Source organism: Corvus brachyrhynchos, unplaced genomic scaffold (genome assembly GCF_000691975.1).
Source record: "Corvus brachyrhynchos isolate BGI_N302 unplaced genomic scaffold, ASM69197v1 scaffold37, whole genome shotgun sequence".
Taxonomy (NCBI): Eukaryota; Metazoa; Chordata; class Aves; order Passeriformes; family Corvidae; genus Corvus; species Corvus brachyrhynchos.
Window position 1 is genome coordinate 2,378,354 of NW_008239289.1, and position 5,940 is coordinate 2,384,293.

The window sequence follows — 5,940 nt, forward strand, 5'->3', positions numbered from 1 at the left end:
GCAGTTTTTGTGAAACTTCACTTTCACATGAGTGAAAACTTGCAAGTTTTGTCTCATGGAAAAAGACATTTTCCTCACAGAAAAGCAAGTTTTTCCAAAGAAAATATTTGGTTTGCTCACATTTTCTAGGGATTACTTGGTCAGTTCTGCTGCTTGGTCCCTATGCTATAGAAGAAAACAGTTTCTACCCACTTTGTATTTTATTAGCCCCTCCCAGCAGCAATACCTAGGCTAAACCAGACATAGCTCTTGAATACTTGAGCTGCTACTGGAAATAATGCATTTTAAATCAAGCTGCTTCAATTAGTATTGATGAAAAAACAAAGTACTTTTGCAGTCAGTTAAAGTGTGTGTGGTACCTGAGAAAGGTATTGACTTAAAAAATAGGAAGCACTCAAAGAGTATAGTGATCTCTGGCTGCCTGTCTTATTCTAAGTACTATGAAACCATGAACCCTTCTCAAGGCTGCCAGTCACACTTAATTCTGTTCAAGTTCTAGTAAAGATAACCCCATTTGGTTTTGTGCAAGATTTTTCTCTCTAACTTTAGCCTGATCCATGAACCTCTTCCCACTTCTCTTTCCTTCATATATTGAGCATCAGGCATCATCTTGCCTCCCTTTATATATCAGTCTTGGAATATGAGATATTTTTCTCTGGAGAAGAGGTAATAGGGAAAAATGTGTTTTGTATCTCTCAATCATGTTGTGGTTCTCTGCTGAAACTTCTCTTTTCCTGTATCTCTTAATTCCTCTCCTTCTTTCCTGTGCATTATTAACATTGCCCCTAAATTATTTACTGTAGCTCGTAAAATGTCATTAGTGAGAGTAATTTCACTGGTGAGGAGAACTGAAACTAGCTTGTAGAGGATTGAAGGGAGTGAGAGAAGAAAAAACAGTGAGGCTAAAGAAACATCACTGTTGAAAGGGAGCAGATGGTAGAAGCTTGAGACAGAGGAGAGGCTATTGGGAGAAAAGACTGGAGTACGGACAATAGTGCTAACGAAAGGCTGAGGATTAAAGATGGAACTTTAGTGATATTAGAGAGGAAAAATAAAGGAATTTTATTAATTTGAAAATAGGAGTACTGATGTAAAAGGCCATTACAATACATCCAGTGAGTGGATAATATTGACTGAGGCAGAAGGTGGATTTGTTAATAAAAGAAGAAAAACCATGAAAGTGACCTGAGAAAGACAGAGCTGATGCAAATGAATAACGCTCATTTAGTTGGAATATGTAGAGAAATAGATCTTAGAAGTATGATGATAGAGTTTAAAAGTACTCATAGGTGGCCTAAGGAGGAAGAAAGAATGAAGATATCTGCCAGAGTGAATTTTTGGAAAGTAATAATGTGGGGAAAAGTTGCTAGAAGAAAGATAAACAACTGATTGTGAAAACTTCAGGGAGACTTCAGTCTTGACACTTTAGACAGAAGCTCTAGGACATCAAAATGTTCATGAAGGAGAGAAATGGAAGTGATACTGAGACAGGTAATAGCCTTTAAATTACAAATGCAAAAACTGAATGAAGTGGGAGGAATGGAAATGACTTTTTGTCACTTTTTGGTGACAAAACATCTTTAAAAAAATATGGAAATGTCTGAAAAATGTGGAATCTTTTTTTTCCCCCTCTAATAGCTAGTTTTCTACTAGGATTTGAAGGCACCCTTATCTTCATTCTCCTTTAGCATTATTTTGTATCTCAGAGGTATCTTCTACACCTTTAGCAAAAAACCAATTTGACATATTCTTTTTTTTAAAATTTTGTACATTGGGCCATGTTTTAGAGGCAATGTAGATATTTAGCATCTTTTCCAGGTACTAGCAGGCAGCAGCTCTAAAGCAGCTATTGGATCCTTAGGCTAAGACATGAAAAGGTACATTTTCCAAGCTGCATACAACTATAAAATGTGCAAATCCATTTATTCACTAATAGGGTTTATCCTTAGCTCCCTGTGCACAGCTTTGCAAATTTACTTACAAATGACCGTACTGTAAAATTCAGGCTACTCCTGTGGGATAACTGTCTTTTTATTTTTTTCTCAGTGGGTAATTAATACTTAGATAAGTAATACATTTAGATTGCGAGTAACTATTCATGTCAAAACCTGGCATCCTTTAAAGTGACACATTCACTGAATCTTTGTTAAGCTGCAGCAGTCTAATCCTTTTCGCCCTCCTCTGGCAGGTTTACCATGGAACTTAATACTGTACTTGCATGGGATTATGCCTCAGAATTGGAGATTGAGGGACTGCACATGGATGCTGCCTAGAGAATGCCAAATTAAAGACTGAGAATCCAAGTGTGTAACACAGTTTTCTTATTATTAAAATAGACTATGTTTAACAGATAATTTTTGATCTGTATTTTAAAAAAATAAAACCAACCCCAAACCACAAAGAATTGTAAACAATTTTGTTACAATTTCTTTGAACATAGTCATAAGAAACAAACATAACATTTATTTGCTGCAAAAAAAACCAATTTGGTCCCAAGGGTGGAATCCTTTATGGGGATATCTGCACGTCTGCTTGAGAAGATTTAGTGGGAACTACTGGTTTGTTTTGAAAATATTGTGGACATTTTATTAAAAGGATTACTGTAGTCCAGACCTTCCTACAAACACTTAACATATCATGTTTCACTCCCCTTGAATGTTATACATTTAGGCAAATATATATATTTGAAAGCCTGTCTGTAAGCACTTAAAAGCAGAGTGCCAAAAGACTTCACATTACTCTGTTCAGAACACCATCCAGAAAACAAAATAGTGGGTGTTTCGAGTGTAAATTGGAGGACTGCTCTTGGAGGCAAGATTTTGTATACAAATGGCCCCTCATTGCAGCAATATTCTGCTATCCCATTAGGTGGGCAGACAAGCAGAGCAAATACTGAGCCCTTTGCTGGAAGGGAGTGACAGTTTGTTTGCTATGACAAATGACATTTTAGTTTCATGACGGGAACAAGTTCCTGCAAATGTTTCCACGTAACTATTTTCTATTTTGTATATGGTTTGTTGGCAAGACAAACAGAATAATGGAGTAAAAAAATGAATTTAGGGTGCTTTAAGTTGTTTTTTTTTTTTTTTTCATTTGATTACAAATTATATCATCAGTTGAATATTTCTGGAGAGGTCTCCATTGTACCACCTTCCACAAAAGTTGCTTTTGAAATTATATCTTTTGTTGTAATCTTCATATGAAATTAAATTGTAAAACTTAGAGGTTTAACAGAACACAGCTGCTACTTTCACATGTAAAAACTCAAGAAACTGGTGCTTTGACACAAAAGTCAGCCTAATATCATATTATCAATGCAGCTGTCTCCACACAGCTAGAAACTCTGTGGCAGAAGGCATTTGATAAGTGATACAGATCAATGATCTGAGGATAATGAAGTTTAGTGTTGGTCAATGTTCTTACATTCCTGAAAGTAACTAGAGGGCTTTATTACTGTTAATTTGAAATAATGGACAGGGTGGTAGCTTTGTCTCTGAAGCTATGGGTTTAGAGCACGAAAGCACCTTCAAGATGATTTGTGGTAAAAATATATGGGACAATCTCCAGGCATTATCTCTAGCATGTTGAAAGGCTGAAATCTTGGTCTTGATAATGGATATATAATAGTAAGGAATTAATAACATTATAAATATTAAAAATATATTGTTTTGGCTAGTTATGTGGTAACTTAGAGAAACTGCTTCAAGAAACATTAAACATTTTATTTGAAACTCATAAAAGCTTCTCAAAAAACCCAGAATAATGTAAATAATCTTGTGAGCCTCTAGATACTTAAAATTTCTTAGTTAGATATTATTAATTATCTGTATTTTTATTTTGCCCCTAAGTTTGAAAGTTGTGGCTACAAACTTTTGCTGCTGTGCACTTTTACTAATTTTCCTTTATTTATCTTATCTACTTGCCATTCAGTACTTGGGAATATGAACATGGAGATAGACTAAAGTAAAGAGTTTCTTTAAATACTCTTACTCAGAGAAATAGGTAGTAAAACTCTTGCTGGCTTCAGTGAAAGAGAGTTACTACAAATCCCAGCAATCTGTATGCCATGCACCTATAGACTGAAGTAGAATAATTATAGATTGAAAAGCAAGCAGAGATCTGTCACAAGAAGAAGCCAACAACGCAACTATTTCTATAGACTTAAGAACAAAATATGACCTGTGTTAAAAATTTTTGAGAGACATGGAGATGTGTCAGCCTGCAGTTCTAGCAAAAACTCACTCACTTTTCACTCAGATTGCTATAAGTGTGATAAAGAATATACAAAGTTGTATTTGTTTCTGAGCGTAGTTAGCAGCTTTGGAATGGAAATTACCCTGGGAGGATGGAAGCATGGTTCATGCCTTACTTGAAAAGTAATCTCTATTGTACTACTACTACTACTACTATTACTACTGCTACTATTACTACTACTATGACTACTACTACTACTACTACTACTACTATTACTACTACTACTACTACTGCTACTACTACTACTAAAATAATGTCACTTTCCAAACAATTTTTTGTAAAAGACAATCCACACAAAGAAAGAGGTATTATTTCCTAATTTTTTGCTATTTTTTCCTGTGAGATTTTTTCATTAATGTGAAGTTCTGCTGTCACAGAGGAAGTATTATTTTGGTAATTTATGTCACTGGTTTGTACATTCTTTCAAGGCGAAAAGAAAAAGCAGATGGATTGCTTACTCCTCAATGAAGGTGGACATCATAACATTGCAATTGAAAATAAAATCACACAGATGCTCCTGAGAGATTGCAACTTTTAATTATTTTTCTTATTCATATATGTAAGAATATAGAGATATAGATATATAGTCCCATAATATGTGTGTTCCAGTTCAGTCTTCACATTACAAGATGGAACATAATCAAATATGGTAGAAGTGGAATAACACAACAGAATAAACAATATTGGCTGGTGGGAAAATGGGTAAATGGCAACTGAACAATGAAAACTCCCAGATTATTGTCAGCTCTCCTCTACACAAAGTGCAAGTGTCTTCAGAAAAGCACAGCATTAAATCACCCTTACACGTGCTCAGCTTTATTTTAAACTTGTTTTTTTAAAACCACCATGACAACTCTGCACAGAGAAATGAATGTAAATGCCTTTTTGAAAGTTTGACCCTGAAGTAAATGGGAAAGATTTGTCCGAAGCTGCTGTGAACTGTAAAACTTGAAAATCTGTGTGTCTCCAGTTGTGACAGCTCAACAGTACTATATTTATCTAGAATATCTAATGCTAAGAGCAGCAGGTTGTGCTGGATGCTGGATGGCATAAGGCAGCTACATAGATATCCTGGTGGGATTTTTCTAGGAGGAAACAGAATGTCATGTCTATCACAACCCCACAGAAATGAGAGCATTTAAAACTCACTTTAACTACTCTGTCATCTATTCCACAAAGTATACTTTTAATACAAGATTGAAAGAGAAAAAGCATGTACCATTGAAATGGACCTCATGTCAACTCCACATAAGCTCTGGTACTACTTTAGGATTTTTTGCTGTTGTTTGAAAATTTCATTCAAGAAGGAAGTGATATATTACACTGGTGAGAACTGAGAGAATTCACTGAGCTCAATGCCTCCTTGCTGCATTAATAAAAATCAAATGAAAAAAGCAATCTGATTAAATTATATGTGCCTTTTCCTATGCCAGTGGAGCTTAACTAAGCAAACAGAAGCAGTGAAGTAAATCAGTGTTGGTTTATTAAAGATCAGAATTCAATATCTCAATAGTTGAAGAGCTTATGCACCAGGGTTCTCACTGTTTAGCCTTTCTATGCAAAGAAAGTAAACACAATGGCACTGTGGGGACTCTTGTTAGAGAGGTGACACATAGAAAAGCCTAGTTTTCTTTCAAGGAAGATGCTGCTCTGTCTACTTGTACTTCTTGTCTTTTCCCAAAAGAT

General features: G+C 35.2%; 1 long non-coding RNA gene across 1 annotated transcript in view; it reads left to right on the plus strand.

Moving 5' to 3' along the window:
• Positions 1-2,389, plus strand: part of LOC108448212 — a 20,733-nt gene extending 18,344 nt beyond the window's left edge. Inside the window, exon 3 of the long non-coding RNA XR_001864026.1 lies at positions 2,189-2,389. This is a non-coding gene — a long non-coding RNA (uncharacterized LOC108448212). The remainder of the gene's footprint in view (positions 1-2,188) is intronic.
• Positions 2,390-5,940: the final 3,551 nt, after the last annotated feature.